Below are 19,656 nucleotides of genomic sequence, written 5' to 3'. Positions count from 1 at the left end.
CTAAATTGTGACCTTCATGTGATCTTTGTGTTCATGGAGTTTTTGGCACGTGCTGGGGGTTTTCTTTGAGGTAAGGGTCAGCCAGACTATCCTCATCACCGCTGAGACTCACTCACAAGTTCTTAATAATTTCTGGTACTTAAACAGTGATATTGTTGGGCTGTGGTATGCAGCGAGATGGTGCCATGTATCAATCGTGATTTATTTCATCATTACATCAGTCTTCCTGATTGTTCGTTGTCATCTCATGATGAAATACCAACCAGTCACTCATTCTGTTGCACGCTTGCACCCTTTTACAAAAATCCAAAGTCGCCGAGTGATTAAAGCTGCGCTGAAGTGTGTCTTTACCTTGGACAAATCAAATCAATGGCATTAGTAAAGGAAGCATTGTATAAAATAAAACATCCTGAGCCTTTGGGAGATGACTGATACTCCTGGTTAATTTACTTTTACCCGTGGTCCACCCTTGCTTTGCCCTCTTTTAGCCCCCGAGCAAGAGTAGGAACATCTGAAGATGATCAGAGAGGGTAGATGCAAACCTTGTCCTGCAACTGATGCAGCTACATTACAATGTAAAGGATTATCATATATGTGGGGTCTTGGCAGGATGACTCATGCTAGGTTATATATTAGTCACAGCAGGGCTTCCCTTCTGGAGTTTGCCACTCTTCTCATCTTACCAACCACCAAAGGGCTAAAATCCACATGTGTGTTAACTTGTGTTACTTCCAGCTAAAGCAGCAGCAGGTGTTATCTGCTACTCAAAAATGAAAATTCATTTCCCTCACAAACAGAGACAGATACATGGTTTAGGGCAAAACAGAATGAGCTGAACAGAACAGACTTTAGCAAATAAACAAGTTTCAGCTGGTCCTCGCAGAAATAGAGAAGATGATTTTATACAGATGTACTAACCCTAAGGATGCAGTTTTGCTGTTTATTATGTCTACTTTAGTGCTTCCACATCGAGCCAAATCCTCCTTGTACACATAATGATAACCATAAGAAAAGAATCTCCTCTTGGGTACTCTTTATTTTCAACGTGACCTTAGAAAGTCCACTTTGAGCTGGCTTCCGATCAACTTCAAACTACTATTAGTTCATTGTTAGTATACAAGACATTAGTATAATTTCTGTCCTCTCAAGGGGATGCACTTGCTTAAATCACATCAAATCAGATGATGCACCACTTACTGGATGTAATACACAGTTGTGTTTTGGTCTGCTGGCTTCCCTGTCGGATGAGACTGCAGCTCATCGGATGAGTCACCCTTCAATAACATCAATGTAATCTTCATTTTCATACTGGCATCAACGTTGTAATCTATTCGCTTTCCACAACATTTTTCTTGTCCCTGCTGTAAAATGCCATGACTACAGCACCAAGGGCACGAAATCAGCACATCACAACAGTAGCAAACACATCACACAAACAGTTTTATGTGTATTTAAAGTCAAACTGAAATAAAGAACTAGGATGCTACCACAGTTGTTGTGCAATCTTGTTCTGGACATATTTGTGGAAAACAAATGTTTAAATTGGGTTGCCAATTTGGCGCCTATCTTCCTAAATTTAGAGACTTTTCAGATCCTCTTGGGGAATTTATTTCTGAAAAACAACTAGCAACAAATGTAGTGACTTTACAACATCAGAGGAAAAGCAAGATATATCATATTGTAATTGATTTCTATGCATGCCGCTCATAGTAATTATAGCAACACCACAGGGTCTCTCTTCTTTCCTTTTTCTCTTGCGCCGTGCAGCAGGCAATCGGCCGACTCAGCAACTAGGCTTTATGCAATATGCTATTGAGCATTTGAAGAAATCAAGTGACTTTTAGCGACTTTTGGAGCTAGTGCTAGCTACTTTGTTTGGAAAGATTTGGCAACTCTGTGCAGCTGTTGACTGACATTTTAGAGCCAGTGTTCCTAGCAGACGCCCTGTCAACAGGAACATGTTATAGGTCTGTAGGGCATAGGATACAAATGTTAATGCAACACATATTTAGCCTTCTTTAAACAAACACACAGCTGTGGTTATATAAAGTTCCTTTAGCAATTTCTGTCACTTTACAGGATTTAAAATGTTGAGGACTTATTGGTATTGGTATATTTGAGTTTCAATCAGGGGCGTTGCCAGACGTTGTAAACGGTCAGGGCTCAGCCCAAACCTGTAGGGGTTGGGGGGTCCGGGGGTTACGGCAGCTATGTCCACTACTTTTTCAAGCCATTCGATAAAATCCTAAAATCTGTACATGAGTTGGGAAAACCATGTAAGTTATCCTTTATTGCATATTTCCTCAGCTAAGCAACTTTTTGCTCCATTGATTTGCCGGCCCAGTCAGAGAGACTGAGGGAAAATGACACGGAGTTGAAGGTATTTTAAGACCCTAAAAGATTTGGGGCTTTGGAGAAACCCTTCAGGGTTGGAGCCCCAGAAACAATCCCCTTGCTAATGTTAGCATATATTCCCATTAGACTTTTTGTTCAAGTTTTATCAGCATCTGTTAAGCCCCCACCAAGTTGTTCATCCAATATTACAAAGGAGGGTAGATGAGCTAGTGTTAGCTGTCTCATGATCACGTGACCAGTTGTCAAAACTCCCATGTGCATGGAATCAGTGTAACACACGGAGAGAGAAAATAAAGATGAGAATTAGCAATGGCAAAAAATGTCGGGCCCCAGCTGGTTAACTGACAGATAATTAATAACTAAAATAAAAAAGAATGGTTTCTTGTAAAAACAAACAAAAATGATTCATATACTGATTTCTTAGCGAACATGAACTTTAATCTTGGTTTGACTTTACAGCTATATGGAGCTATAGAGCACTTTTTCCATTTTTTTCTCTCTGTTTGACATTGTTGTAAATGGAATGTCTTTGGGTTTACAACTTCTTGATCAAAGACATTCAAAGACATCACCTTGGACTCTGGGAAATAAGAATCTTCTGACATTTGAAAGACAAAACAATAAAGCCACGAATCGTGAAAATAGTCAGATTCAATTGACAGTAAATGAGAATTGCTAGTTGCAAAACAGTTTACTGTAATATTTACAAGTAAGTAAATGACTAAGATCCCTGTGTACAACTCAAAAAGGGTTCAGGGGAATTCCCGGCCATGACTTGTGTTTTATTAAGTTTCACTGACAGAGAAACAATGTTGTTACATCTACCCACACTGCACTGTAGCGTACTTTATCCCTTCCTATCCTACGTGATTATCATTTACCACTCATCAATCTTTACTAGCTTTTTATATTTGGCCTGTATAACACCAGATGCAGTATAGTTTGATCCTCCAGCATGTTCTGGAGACTCCCCTGACACTCTGCAGTTCTATACTTCTACATTTCATCATTTCTGTAGTTTGAGTTTAACATACCGCCTTCAACACTTAAGGATTCATAGAGGAGCCCTTCTAACATCCAGAGGTTTATGAACCCCAGTAAAATGTTTTTTTGTTCAGTCTTCCAAAATGGTCAGACCACAAACCATCTAATCGTGGCATTAACAGTCAGTATTGACCTGTTTTTCTGCTGCGGCCTGCTCCCATGGCATCCAGTCAAGAGACTGAAGACGGGCCTCCAGTCGAAAGCTTTGCTTGGATGGAGGGAGCAAACTGAGCCAAGCACTTCTCACTCTACCATTCTCCAGAAATGTTGGATATCTTCCATCTTTTATTGGTTCAGGCCATTTGGACCTTTGCCTTGATCACAGTATAAACCTGAACGTTTCTGGGATGTTTTTGTGTGAACAATACATCACACGAAGTCCGATATGTTAGAGCATTCCATGTGGTGCCACGTGTGTGTTTGTCTATGATAAAATCTTTGTCTGATATGCTGCGTTGACGGCATGAAGATTGGCTAACCTGCTGAGTTGTAGGATTTTTTGAAGAGAACAGAAGATTGAGGATAAAGTACAAAGTTCTCAGAATATCAGATTTCAAAAAGTATTAACTTTTGCAATGGCTATCATTATTTCATTTATCAGATCGGACAATAGAAATAATACATGTTTAACTTGTCAAAGTCCAGCGTGAGATTCATAGTTTTCCTTTACATTTGCCCATTATTATTTTCTTACTTTGAAACCGCGCAGAATCATAGTTTTGCACAGTCGTGGCTCTGCCGTATAATTGAAAATGACAGGAATGGAGACAGATTTCTCCATTCATATTCATTTCAATCATAGGAATAGCCTATATTTTAGATACAATACCATACGTTTATTAGCCAAAGACACTCCTCTTTGGATGATTGACAACAAATGCTTTCGGTATATGTCTTTTTGGACAAATGTTACATAATATATTCAGCTTTTTTTGTCTTGGGAATATCCCAGTCTATTTTTGTCCTTTTAAAACGGCATCAATGCACTGTTATCTTTCCCAATGAGCGATAAATCCTACGACAATCCTATGAGTGTGGTGTTCTCAAATTTGGCGGAAAAAGCACCACATCTTAAACTATATAAGTGAGAAATACAGTTTCCCACCATAAAAGGATTACATGAAGGAGGCATGACTAGAAACAGGCAGTGGTTTGACATGGAAATAGCACAGTGGAAATCAAGGCCATTGTGGTTGGAGTGGTGTACTTTTTCCCTTTAACTGCAGTGACCCAGGTTCAATTCTCAACTCATAACAAGGGGGCTTCTAATGTAAGAATCAACTGTTTTTCATTATTTAACATTACAACCCTAACCCATTTTTAGCTGTCTAACGTCTACCAAATCATCCTTAATGCAATTTGTTGCCTATGCCTGATGTAATTCTGACCATAAATCTGCTATAATGAATATTTTCATATAACAATGAATCAAATTACTGTGTTTAATGTGAAAGTAGTCTCCTAGTAACTAACCCGCAGAGAATTACCGCTTACAGATCTTTTTAGCATCTTGTAATTTATTGTCTTGGCTTGACAGCCTACAACTGTAATACTTTGGTCCAGTTTGCTCTTATCAGCCTTGCTTCCAGCAGCAAGCAGCTCTTTTCACTGATAAAGCTCTGAAAAAACACCAGAAACTACCTGCCCAGCACCAAACAGCAGACTATCTGAACATAGTGGAGTATAAGAAGCTGAAGGGCAAATAGGTCTTTCACTCAAGAGTTGGTGAAGGCCAAAACAGCTCTATAAGCAAATGGAAAATTAGACTTACGTAACAAATGACCAAAGTTCTTTCCCGTGTTTCATTCAAACAAACCCTGGCATGATTGATATGTTTGTCTGGTTTGTTTAACCAAGTGTGAATGTTGCTAATTAAACAGCCGATAATAAAAAAACAACAAAAGGTCCGTCTCGGGCCTTTTCCTTTAGACTCATATGGTTTCTCTGTGATGAGAATGCATAACCTCGACGAGTCCTCCAAACCATACAACAATATAGTCCGTTTATTCCAGCCCGCGAATACAACCCGTAGGAGTGTCATAAATCAGCGGCCCTAGCAGTGGCAGGAAATACGTCCCCCAGGAGCGTTTTCCATCCTCAAATCTAAACGTAATGGTCACGGTTTGAAACACGTCATTTACGTTGTGAATCGGTCGCAGTTTGTTTAGGTAACAAAAATACTTTATGAGGTTTGGAAAAGAGTGAGTTTTTGGTTAATGAGTATTTTGGTTAATGAGTATTTTTCTTATATTCCTTCACTTATGTTCACTTAGGTTATGTGACACAGAAGGTGACATACTGTAGTTCCGTTTGATTTGTAAAGTGAAAAAGAAATCTCCATTTATAAGAATTTGCCCCTCTTACCCCTGCTTTGCTCCTATTATAATTGCAAAGGTCGCACTAAAACATAAATATTGGTCGTAATTGCTTATTGTATAAACTTCTTCATTCAAAGTCGTTTTTTGTAGGACAGTCCCAACATAAAACCCTTAAGATAGTTGGATATTAGTTGAGTAACATCAAATTCCGTATTATCTCTTCAGACCACCAATTAGGATGCATACTTTAAACCCTTCCAACATAGTAAAGTGCAACATGACATGCTGTCACTTACCGGAACCAACTTTCCTCTTACAAGATGACAAAACTGGTCAGTGAATGAGTTCTCTGTCAGTGCAGATGTTCCTCACCCAGAAAACGACTGTATAGGTCGATTATGCACGCAGCTCATTATGGCCCTTAATTACATTTCTTTTTAGGCGGCAACCTAGTAATTATCACAACAGCAAATGAGGAAGTAAGGTGGCAAAGTATAAGAATGTCAAAATCCACATGAGGACTCAGGAGACGGGGGTTTGTGTCCCATGTGAAACACAAAAGATAACTTTTATTTTAAAATTAACCGAGTTACACAGACCTTAGTCTGGGACGCAAAGATGTCAAGTTACATCCTCATTTTGGTAGTTTAACGGGACTCCTTTCAAGTTAATCCCTAATGTTTTACTGACCCAAACTAAGTAGTTTCCTCAACTTTGGTTTGATTTCACAACGTTAACTACGTGTTTAAAAATCTAACCGTTACGTTAAATAGAACGGTCACATGATTACAGTCACATAATGAGTTCCTTCATTCGTTTTAGGAGTCTGTTAAAGTTGACCTATTCAATCGTTTAGGTATGGGGACGTGCTGGTCAGTGTGGAAACACCAATTCTTTTTCTATTGTTTTCTGGGTGTTCTTTAACCAGAGTTCAGTCTTGGTTCCATCGCTGTAGAGCAACAGGAGAGGATGATGGTGATGATGATGATGATGAGGATGTAGCCCCCCCATCCCATTTAGACTCATATCATTGGGACATTAAAATACCCTTTTTATTTTTTATATTGGCTTGACTACACTGCACATTTGTCTTTTTGGCCTTTGAAAACTGCCTGAGGACGACAAGAAGATTTAAGCCTTTGTACCCATGGGCTTTTTCGATTAATAAAGTCAGTTATTAAACAGAACGGCATGTTGAAATGGTAAGAAATCATGATGAAAGACAAGTGGCAGTGTGCCTGGTCACAACGGATCCTGATGTAGTTGGAAAGCTAAGATTTATTCACACATATGTGACTATAAACTGCCCAACAGCCATGTCTGCTATTCCATTGTCCCCCCGAGAGCTACGGATCACCTACTAGCTCAGTCGCTAGAAATTGAAATAAGTTGCATTTCATTCAAACAAAGTAATAAGAATCGCATGATCAAGAGCAATTCAAGACTTGCACCACGTATACTGCACAGGAACCTCTTACCTTCCCAACTTAAGACACACCACGGCACTTCATGAGTGAGGTTAGATCTTGGAAACGGTGCTGCCATGGTCACACACACTGTCACAAGTACATTTCCATGTGTTCTCTTCTCAAGGCAATGAATCAATCAAGCTTACATGCTATAAAAGCAAAAAGGGGGTGTGATTATTATTGCACTAAATACTGCGTTGTCAGAGTGCCGTTCTTTTTGTTGCTCCACTGCTTCTTTTACTGCTGGTCACAGATGAGTGTTTTATGGCCCCACAGCCCCTAGCGCATGGTCTTGATGCAGTAATGGGGCCCTCACATTCCCGTAAGACGGCTTTTTAAACAGACTGACATTGTAATTATGCCTGGCAAAGAGCTATGACGCAGCATAAAGCGGTGCAGCTATCTTCGTGCAGCCTGTGTGAAGACTCTCGGAAGTCTGGGGCCACATGACTGCAAGAAAGACCTCTTCACCAGAGCTCACACGACCCTCACTGACGGCTTGGCCAGTGAAAACCATTGTGGATGGAGTTTTTTTCCCTTAAATTTTAGGTTCTGAAATAACAAAGAAGAACAATGGAGGCGCCAGGCCGCAACCCACGCTAATCTGGGCGTACCTACTGCAGTGTTCAACTGACACTTGGCATCCTAGTCTGATTTGCTGCAACTATGTGCTGTTAGCATTCTAAAAGAGCGAGGAGGACAAATAAAAAGAGTGTTAGCGAGTAACAGGGTGGCTTATTGGACCCTGGTTGGAGACCCTGGCCTGACCAGAGGTCCGAGTTGTGAGGTCATCCAGACAGAGGGTAGGATTTTACAACGCTAGCGGGCGTCGCTCTGTGGGTGGTGCACAGCAAGGACGGGGGCCAACTTATTTGCTGTCATACTTGTACCCACATATTGGATTTCTGTGAAATAATATTTGGGTTTCCCCGTGACTCCTCCTGCCCGGTGTTTGGTCCAGACTGGCTGCTTGGCCCCAGTACCCAGGAGAAGCATGTGAAAACATCAAAGATAGCGCCGCAAAACCGAAGGGAATGTGTAACAATACCCAGAGGCCAAACTTGTGTTTCCCACTATTTTATCTACTGAGTTTCTCCTGCAGCCTGACAGTTTGATGGATCTGTAATTTATTCAGAAATGACAGTTGGAAAATTATTTATTGTATTTTCTAAGTGAAATAAACCATGTCAGGATGATGTGAAAATTATAAATGACTTTAATAAGAAGTTACTTGGGAATAGTACATGCCTGACTGCAGTACTACTAGCATTGTGTAAATGTTCTGTAAGGCTCTTGTCCTCCTAGCTTTAAGAATTGTTTATGAGGAGACTGAAGTGTAAGCAAGACACTTAAGGTGATCTATGAGAAGACTTCCTCTAAGGCAGAGGCAATAATGGAAGAGGTGTCTGTCACAGATGTGATCCGGCAGCATTGGGCATTACATCGTCATCGAGTTGAGGAACGGTGAGGGACATAATGTCTGAAGTGAGTGTGCCTCTTAATCGTTGTAACTCCCTAAAGAGCGCACCCCAGGGTCACTAGTCACTTCAGCCGCTGAGAGAAGTACAATTGCCTCTACAACTGAGATCATTCATCATTTCCACTGCACAAATCTTCCTGTCAGAAATGTCAAGTTGTTGATGCCACTGCAGTAATCTTCCTTACTTTTAAAGAACTTACGTCAACTGTTTATTCAAAGTGAGAAACACAGTCAGTGCAGTAAATTGTCAAACAGCCAGGACTGTGCTTGCCTTGAGGGAACCGGGTCTTTTTTTAAGCCATTGTTATTATTATTATTAGGGTGAGGCCTTTTCCCCCAGAATTCCCCCTGTCATTCATTGTATTAAATATTAATAAAGTGACCTTCTTGATTTTTAATCTTCTTGCATTTGCCATGTTAACTTGTTGTTTTAATGCAAACTCAACCATTCTGCTATCTATTTCACATTAAAGGCTTTCCAGCAGCTTAGCTTACATTACACAACATACTTTAATTTTGTACTCTAGCTTAGCATGAACAAAGTATGGTAAAACAGAATCAAATAAAAATAATCAATAAGTCCTGCCCCAAGATCTTACAGGGGGTTCTGGGGTTGGTGGTCAATCAACTAACATTCAGGAGTGATTTTAAACGTACTAATCAAATTTTAGCTTTAAAGGTGTGGAAAGACAGAAAGTGAGTTTTTGACATTGCGTGATTTCATATAAAAGGAATGTAAGCGCTTAAGGCCACAAATTAGCCAGAGGTGGTAAAAACGATGGAGAAAATGGCTCTAGGTGAGTTGACAGTGTGTCAACTTGAGCCAAAAGTTTTAGGCTTTTCTTGGAGTTTTATAAATCTTCATAAATGTACAGAGACATGAGGAAAACAGAAGAGAGACTGGAGCGAAATAGAAAAAAAGGCTTTCTGGTAAGTTCAGTCTGAGGCTGATTTACCACACTAACACACACAGGCAGAGGTGGACTCGGGTTGTCTGGGGCATAGGCAAACCAACAAAAGGGCACAATCTGCATGTGGTGGGGCACCTGCAACACAGAAAGTTATCAGGGGCGGCCAACATGGCACTGCATTTCGTCTTCTCAGTTTTTAGGGCACTCTAGAGGGCACTTTGTCATGTCATTTTCTGTTTAAGGGCAGCTTAGAGAGCACGTCAATACGCTGTCTCCACTGCCATTTTATCATGTTTGTTTTTCAATTTAAAGGCACCAAAGCACTTTATCACATTTTCTTAACTGGAAGGGCATCCAAGAGGGCCACTTTTGCTGCATTTTTTTAAACACGGGGGAATCCTTATGTCCACCAATGAACACAGGCACACACTCCCAAAGACATGTAGCCTATGATGCGACCTAGCTTACATCTAATGACTTTGTCAGAATATTGGCTTTCTCGGCCAAAGAAACAGACTACACATGGTCAAGCGGTCAAATTCCCTCGAAACAATGCGTGCAAATTTGGAAAATTGCTTTTATGTCTGAATACACCTTACAAGGTCCTAAGGGAGGCTAACATCAACTAAAGCTGCTACAACCAGGAAAGTGGATATTTTTCACTAGGTGAAAATGACGTTACACCAAAGAAGAGAGGGAGAGCTTTTAAATGGCTTGGCCGAGAGTGGCAGAGGGATTAAAAACGGATCAAATGTGGCTTTAGACTGTTTAGTCTGGCTTCTTGCTAATTATCATACCGGCACTGTGTTTTTCAAATTACACATATTGGTCCAAAGTACAGGGCCAATAATGGTTCCTGCAAAAACTATGATCTGTATCGTAACCGTAGGCATTTTACACAAGAAGACATGATGACATATCACAATAGGAAATCACAGCTGTAAATAATTACATTGATAATGGCTGAATTCCATGCAGCTGCTATGGTTTCAGAGTCCTGGTATTGTGCATGTTGACCGGAAATGTGTTGTAATGATGACTGGATACTAGTCTCAAAGGGGGTGCCCAGTCACCTGAATGAAAATTGTTCGCCCAGCGCTTAAGCCAATAAAGTTTTCCAGCTTCCTTGTTTGTCTCTGCTCAGCCCATAGACATTGGGAGGACATTATACACACAGAAATTCATAATGCAAAGAGTAATTAGTGACCTTTTTTGCAGTCAGAGGTGTCCTGTCAAAAGTTTTACAGACGTCCCACTAGCCTAAAAAGCATTTAGGCTAGTTCCTTTTTTCATTGCAATACCACAAGTGGCCACCAAGTCAAATTGGCAGCAAAGCTAAAGCCCTCAACTGTCCTAACACATCCGTAACGCTGGTTGACTGTCACTTTGATAGACCATCCACACGCTGGAAAACATGCTCTGGTTTAACGGCCTTTCTTTAAACCAATCATGATCGTCACAGGTGGTGCTAAACTCAGCACGGAGCCACTGCAAAATAATCATGCGAGAGTGAACTCGAATTGGACAGAGTTTAGAATTCCAACACAAAGAAAGCAGAAGGTAACGGACATCAGCAAAAATACATGCATCTTGTGGAATTCCCTGTGCCAACGGAGCAATCCAGGAAGTTTTGTTAAAACCTAAGCTTTTCCTACAATGACAAGTAAACATATCTGTTGTGAAAAAGGCCTGTGATCACAAATGCCAAGAGTAAACTGTCCACAAGCTTGTCACCATGGCTGACTCAGATGTCTGTGCTTATTTCCCTTCCATCATAATATCAGTTTTTATCAAAAAATACCAGCTAGCAAGTTTAAACTGTCAAGAAGACGATGCAGCAACTCAAACCATCCCAGTTCTCATTAACCTTTATTTTTCATGGAGAGTAGTTGCATCCAGTGCTGGAGCCAATGGTAAACTCCAGAATAACTTTGTACATATTTTCTCTTAATGCTGCCTATTTATTGCTTGCTTGTTCATTGCATGAAAATTCCTCAAACATGGTCTTTATTTCACTCATTTGACAAAGCACCGCAGCACAGTATAGACCTCACCCCCACCCAGTAACAGTATAATGGGAATTACCACATTTCTGACTGTCGGACGGTGATAAAAACAGAACAATAGCAAACCTCCACAGTCTTATTTCTGCCTCAAGCGCAACAGAGGCAATGGCATGAAAGCATCCACTCAAGTCAAATTTAAAAAAAGAAAGAAATGCAGAACACCGTCAAAGTCACAGTGCCACAATCCACTCAAGCACATTGCTATGGGAAGTGGGAGATCTTGGACCAGATGTTTTTCATATTGGTTTTGTGGCGTGGAGTTGATGAGTGCTCTTTTACATTAGCCCAGCATGCTGCGCTGCTGTAGTAATCACATTCAATTTTATCTCTCCCTAATTACAAATAAGCTCTCAGTCTATCTGTGTAGAGTTCAACCCAGTCTCACGGCAGTTCGTGTAATGGTCACGTTATTTTGATCTATCGATTCATAAACAGGGACACGATTTTCTTGCTTATTTTGTGGTGGTCAACATGAAATGAGAATGTGACCATTTCACGAAAAGAGAGATAGAGAGCGGGCTGCAGCAGCCTGGGGACAACAACAGCCACCGGGACAGAATCTGCGGCTTCTGGGGGACGCAACAATGAGGAAATGAAACGCCACATGCAAGGTAACAAAAATGGGACGGATCGGCACATGTAAGACGTGCTACAACAATGGGACACGTGTCGTTAGGAGAAGAAGAACGCAGAAAGGAACTGCCACGGGCGGGATGCGATCCCCGAGTCTCTGGTTGACCCATCCACCACCCAAACCAACCACCTTACACAGATTGTCTGCTTTTCAATACCACTAGCTACCATATTCATGCTGTTATCACGAAAGATGCATCCCATTAAAATACATTAGTTTAAAAATCGTGCTCACCACCACAAAAAAAACAAGAAAATCAATACATTAAACAACGTCACCATTTCACGGACTGCCATGAGACTGGGCTGTAAATTTACAGGGATCGCTTTTAGCACACACACTGCAGTAACAGTCATCAAAGCTCATGTTAGTATGTTTCAGGGTCCTCTCAAGGTCTGTTAAAAAGCCTATTCAACAACATAATTTAGACAATTTACATTTGAGGATCAAGCAAAAGCAGCATGTGTTTCATTTCTTGAACATTAGTGTTTCCCACGAGAAATAGAAATGGAAACCAAACACTGCAACCCTTAAAATAAATAGCTTTTAATGATTAACTTTATTGACCCAAACCGGAGGTGGGAAAATTTAGGACTTTCCAACCTGGACGTGGTCAAAAGCCCTTGATTGCCAGGATATTTTATATTTGTCCTCCTGTGCTTTCGGTACACCTGGCTTTAAAAATAAGACAGGATTTGTGCTGGGTTTGTTAATGATGTTTGGAAGCATGCTATGTTCATGAAAGTAATAAATAATGAGCAGATCCTATCCAAAGTATGCACTCTCATGTGGATGGATCTGACTTTGTCCAGCTCTGTCAGATACATTTGTGTTTGTCCTCTGTCTCCTTACTATACCCTCTTTTCTCTTACACATAATACATGCACACACACACACACACACACACACACACACACACACACATTGTGCTGTACCAGCCTGGGAACAAATGAAAGTGGACATGCAGTTAATGATATTAAAAAAAAAGTTCAACATTGGCTGCCTCCATTACCCTATGCCTCTGTCTCCCTCTGTCCTGTCCCCCACTTTCAATGATTAAGTGGGTTGTTTCCCCATTACACCACTGCTTCACTGTAGAAAGGTCAGAGGAACAGTTTTATTCATGTTCCATTACCGTCTCAATCGGTGCCAAAAGGGTACATATAACATGCAACACGTTGGTTTAAAAAACATATTGTGTTGCAACTGTAACGAAAAAAGTGGTTCAGATATTGAAGGTTCAAAATGAAACATTTGGGCATTAAAATGTCTAAAAACTACCATACCTATGTTACATATTTTTATGAGTTGTGGTTCCTACACTATCCCAAATGTTTCCACCCAATTTCAATCTAACAGTGAAATCAGTTATTTTATTTTCCAGACACGGGTGGTTTCCTTTAGTCACCCGTGACGTCATACAACCTTTCACCCTCTAGTTACTCGTAACCTTATAACACAGTCACCCAGTTGACACGTTCAGGGGTAATTGTAAATCATACAATGTCACAGAAAAAAATCCTCGTAACCATAATCCTTTTTTGTTCCTAGAGTCTCCAAAAGTAGAATGGGAGCCAGAGCGTTCAGCTATCAGGCTCCACTCCTGTGGAAACAAGTTCCAGTTTGGGTTCAGGAGGCGGACACCGTCTCCACATTTGAGACTTTCCTCTTTGTTAAATCTTATAGTTAGGGCTGGCTCAGGTGAGTCCTGAACCGTCCCTTAGTTATTCTACTATAGGCCTTGACTTCCCATGATGCACTAAGCACCTCTCTCCTCCTCCTTCTCTCCATCTGTGTGCCACCTCATCCCATTAATGCATGTTACTAACTCAACTTCTTCTCTTTTTTTTGTAGTCTTGTGCTCTCTCACCCCTCTCCTCTCTCCTCCTATTGCTTCCTGCAGGTGGTTCTGGCTCTGGATCTGTGGTTGGGGCCACCTGCAATTTTTACAGTTACGTTACAACACAGTAATACAGCAGAGCTCTTATTTATTTATACATTTCAATATCTTTTTAGCTAACTTTAGTACAATGTGCTGGTTGACAAGTAGGTAACATTAATGCTAATGCTGATTGTTTTGACCAAGGTTAACAGCACTGGGCTAACCCACAAACAAGTTCACTAGAAACGTTAACGCTAGCTGTATAGATAGACAATTGATCTAATGCTACTTTAGCTAGCTAGCACATCCCGTTTTGTCTGCCTCACTCTACCGGTGCAGAGAGACTCCGTTGGGAGGACAGCTGATAACAGCTCCGGGACATATAGCTGTCTATTTACCAAAACAGACCATGTTAGACCCAAGCACCTGAGTCACAAGAGCGGCCATCCAACAATAGCTACGTCTCCGTTAGCGCTACCGTTATCCGTGTTGAAAATCTCCTCCCTCCAGAATTTCTTTGTCTGTCTTTATGGTTAGCTAAATGAACCCAACAAAAGGTGGGTTAAGCCCCAAACGAAAAGTTAAGATTACAGAAAAGCAGAGAGGGAGGTCATTCTGGAAAGCTGGAAGATGTTCTAATGCTGCACAACGGCCATCTGACGTCGTCGTCGTCCCGAGCCGGATATTCCAGGTGTTGAAACCATTCCATAAGATGACATTGACATGTTAAATATTTTGTCTTTTAGCTGCTGGCTTATTAGCTATATGGTCAGCTATCAATACAAATCAAATCCAGAAAAACATAATTATGTTGGGGAAAATTCATTTATTAGAATAACATCAATAAACTTTACTAAACGTTATTTGAATAACCTTGAATGGGTAAACTCGTCCGTGAACACATGCATTCTAATCAGCGATGGTGTTTAACACTAAAAACTATGACTCCCATAATTCCACGTAACTTCCTAACGTCATCAAAAGTCTGTTTACCATCAATTGTTTTGGTAAAGAGACCCATAGTGGCAGAAATATACATATTGTACTTTGACAAAATCTGTATTAAGGTTTTTTGCAAGACAAATCCTCTGCTGCACAGAAAGTGATGCATTTATGTACTTTGTTTCAACATGATATTGAGACCTGTGTGGTGGAATAAAAGCTCCTGAATCCAACCTAGTGAGATCATGACTTGTGTAAAAGTAACTCTATTGAGTTGCATTCACAGTAACATGTCAAGGTACATGTCTGAAAGAAGCCACTGACATATTGATATATTATTAAGTGAAGAAGCAACAAAAATTGAGGTAAAATAATGGAGAACAATTTCAACAACCATTTTTGCAAAACACGTACAGAGGCACAAAGAAACAAAGTAGAGGCCCAGTGGAAAATGTGCTGTCATTTTGTATTATTTTCGGAATCCTGTCTGGCCAGTTTAAAAAAAAATATGTGGCCAATGGAAACAAGTGCTACTCCCGACTCCCAGAGATCCCAGTATTGCTGTGCTTTTGGAAATAAAACAGGCTGAAACTGCAACCAACCAACCTATCATCTTCATATAATGTTACACATTCTCTTTATCAAGCATATTTGCCGTAAGTATGAGTGACTCATCACTTTCACAGAGAGCATCCCCATTACACGTCAGAGCTCTCATCTACTCATCGTCACTCTCTTACCCCAGAAGAGTGTTCATATTCCAGTTCAATGCAATACGCCAACAGCCCTTAAGCCACACAAATGCTTCTTATTTTCATTGCAACCTTTCTATGTCTCTTTTATGAGGGTTTTTGCTAGAGCAGGACAGCTCTTTGGGTTTAGGAAAGAAAAGACCTGACAGATGCCAAAAAGGATCGGTGTTTGAGAAACAATGGCACGCCCTGTGTGATTCTCTCTGCTCCTCGAACCCCAGACGTCCTCTTTGCTGTAATCCTCTGTTCCTTTTATTTGTCAGATCATGGTTTCCTCCTCCAATTGGTTGTGTCAGCTTTGGCCCAGGAACACTGAGACGACCTGACCAACATGGTCATGGCTCTTGCCAAAAGAACAGAGAAGAAAGGAAGAGGGAATGAGAGAAATGCTTTAATTGCTGCAAGAATCTAGACAGTTTGGGAAAATGTGTTTGAGAAATGTGCGGGTAATAAGACAGAGGCGAGGCGAAAAGTGGCAGTGTGATCCAGCAGACTCAAATTTGCTGCACTTCCACTTGCGACTTGTGTGGCAGAAACTCTCGGCTGGGACGGGGGCCACGCTGGGACAAGGGCGGAGAATCGAGAGCAATACGAACGGAAAGGAGCGTGTGTTTGTTGCAGCCACGGGGGTGGTGGCGGTTACGTAGATGCAAGGGAAAGCCATGGTTAATTGACGTTGACAGATGAGGAAGGGGTCTACACGTCCAAGATGCAATGAGAACGAATCGAGGAAAGATGACTGAGCGCAGCCTGTTCCCATAGACATGAAGACAACACACCACAGCCTGCTAACACTCAGAAGCATGATTTATTTTTTCTTTTATATATATATACAAATAAGTGTAATCTCACTCGATGAAGGGCTTGAAGTAGCTTACAAGGAGTTTTGAATCTTTGGAATCTTGTCGATTCTGTTCCAGCCAGACATCCTGGAGTAGAAGAGGTTTAGCACACAGGAGCCCATGAGTCCCGCTGCTCTGGTCTTACGTTGACAACTGTGAAAGTGATTAGCGCTGTGGTTTTTTTTTCGTCTGCATTTCCAAACGTCTACAGCAGTTTAATTCAGTGTTCAATTCTGAGAACAAATATTTGAATGAAGCACAACATTGTGTCATCAAATTCCATCACACTCATTCACTTTGGGTGAATGACGTTGGGAGCATAGAAACATTTATGTCCATTCCATTGAGATCATTGGAAGGGACGTGTCGGGAGAACAAGATTAATGGCTTTAACGTTGTCTTGGCAAATGAAATCTCAATAAAGCTGAAAGAAAAATTAAAATCTGGCCAGTTCCACTACTAAACTGTGACTTTATTGATGCGTGAGTGTAACCTAGTACCAAAAGCCTGCAGGTGATTCTTTTACAACCCTGATATCCAACTCAAACTGGAGGTTTTATTAGCTGCTGACTGTTGATACAGAGATGCTCATTTCCTAAATGAAGTGCTGCTCACCTGGACACGCCTGTCAGAGAGCGAGATTTATACTTTCCTGGTTTAACATTTCAGTTTATAAACTGCTGTACATTTAATTATAAGTCATTTCTGTGGGAAACAAATCTAAGACAAGCTGGACTGAGAGACATATTGAGGCTTTTTTGGCTCAATATCGTAATGCATTTTACAGAGACAATATTGTTACTTGAGATTGAGTTATTCATTTATGCCAACTGCTTTTTAGGAATAGGAAACAACTACTTATTCCAGATTTGTTTTCCCAAATAGATTTGCTGCAAACATTTTCAAATAGCTTTATTTTTTGCTCGGGTCAAACAGTACAGTGTGTTGTTGGGGATGACTCTTCAGCAGGGTGATCCTTTGTTTGGATGATTTGAGCCTTTCTGGGTGAAAAAATCATCTCATGTCATGGCGTATATTCTCTAACGTTTAGGGCATTTCTCCAACAGAAGAGTTATGACCATTTCATAAACAGGTCCTTTATCTTTATTGCTGACTGAAAGTCTCTTAGTTAATTTGTTCTGCTCTCCCTTTCATTCCTTCTGTCCTCCTTACATCAAGGCCATTTTACATCTAACATTTGCATTTAGGAGGGTCACACAGCAGGTCAAGTCTTCAACTCCTTCGCTGCATGATGCCCTGCTCGTTCAGGTTCAGAATAAGGCCAACCTATGATGTCTACAGTCTTAGAGGTGCTGATTCCTGAGGCAGAGGGCAGGCCAGCGGGAGGCCTGATGGATGGAAACTATTACTTTTAGACCTGGGTCAAAAAGGGCTCACAGAGAACCAGAATAGATAAATAGGGATGACCTGACAGGAAAACATGATTGTGACCTCTCTCACCCCACTGAGACCTTGGACCAATTTGTAAACTGAGCTGTTTCTGAGTAAAAATCTGTTGAAGCAAGAAGATACATTAAGACACATTTGAGAAAGCCTGGATATATACTGGAATCCTGTCAACTTTCCAAGGGAAACAGTCCAACATTTGTACCAGCCCCATGTTTATGCAGATGCCCGTTCTTTTAGCGTTTTACCTTTTAACAGCAGTGTGGGGGCATGGGGCAGGGCCAGGGGGATGTGTGGAGCTGAAGACGAACTGGATAACGATGTGGTGGCCTGTGGTCGGGTGCCAGTCAGACCATCATCGGGTGAAGGCCATCCCCACGAGAGAAGATATCACCGTAGCCTGGTTGGCTGACAGCTTCAGGGCCCTTATTGAAAAATCAATGTCCATTTGTGCGTCCAGCTCACCTGGCCGTCTGCCAGCTCGGCTGAAGTCACCTAATGAAGCCTGATCCCGTTACGTGATTCCTGATTCACTGAGTCAATGTGACTTTGCAACTGAAGTCATCCACCCATCGGGGACCTCGGGGGGGCGAGTTCAACATGAACCATGCAGCATGTTGTTGTTTCTGTTGTTGTTTCAGTTTGCATTCTGCTGCTGTTTTCAGTGTCTAGTCACACCCTGACATTCAGCCCTGCTGGGCTCTGTGATCTAGGAACGTCATTGATTAAAGGAATGGTTCTAAGAGCTTATTGTACTTAGATGACACGTATACATATACACACTACATACTGAATATTAATCAAATGTATCACTGTTAATTTTATGTGCTCCTTCAGACATGAACGCTATTCAAATCGAGTTCACAGAATCAATAGAAAACCAACTGCATGATTAAAAAGAATCCAATTTTCAGCCATACACACTGATGCAGCATTCATGCCATATTTGAGTTACTGTACTGACCAGTTTTCATCTTGTAAAAAGTGTTCATGTCAACATCTAAGTCTCAATCACAACAAGAGAACTTTTAAAAGAAAAAAATCTCCAACATGTCCAACTTAATAACGCATGAGTGCTTGAAAACCAAAGAAACTTGGCCTTCCTTCAGCCAAACTCCTTCATCATTCAAGAACACTAATTAAATTTAAATCAGTTGAATTTTGTTACATGAACTGCTTCCGCTAATTTGCTCGTTCCTGCTTTTTTATTGGCCACGAGCCCTGCCTAATCAAAGCTCACCCACCAATGGCTACCATTACACTAAGCAAGCATCCTGGCCAGTGTGTAACCCACACAGCAAGCATAAGAAGGCAGGTCATTCACGTATTTTACCAAAATAACAAGTGTTTTCTTGAGCTTGAATACCTACTTTTGTATTGTAGTTAGAGTAGTCTAGATCATCAGAAGTATATTTCCAGAATCCAACCTGACATCCGTGTGATGTCAGACTTTAGCCCTCACTCTTTGCACACTATGTGTTTTGCAGTTCTCAAAATCCCTTTGCTTTTCTTTCTTCAAAAACAACAAACTTCAAACAAGTGAGTTAAATGTTA

The 19,656-nt window shown here is 40.9% G+C and overlaps 1 long non-coding RNA gene across 1 annotated transcript; it reads left to right on the top strand.

Moving 5' to 3' along the window:
• Positions 1 to 2,132: 2,132 nt before the first annotated feature.
• Positions 2,133 to 14,918, top strand: LOC117946478. Its single transcript, XR_004657039.1, has 3 exons — positions 2,133 to 2,198; positions 4,544 to 4,546; positions 14,906 to 14,918. It is a non-coding gene; the product is annotated as an uncharacterized LOC117946478 (long non-coding RNA).
• Positions 14,919 to 19,656: the final 4,738 nt, after the last annotated feature.

Source organism: Etheostoma cragini, chromosome 6 (genome assembly GCF_013103735.1).
Source record: "Etheostoma cragini isolate CJK2018 chromosome 6, CSU_Ecrag_1.0, whole genome shotgun sequence".
Classification (NCBI taxonomy): Eukaryota; Metazoa; Chordata; class Actinopteri; order Perciformes; family Percidae; genus Etheostoma; species Etheostoma cragini.
This window is presented reverse-complemented; position numbering and strand designations above follow the sequence as displayed.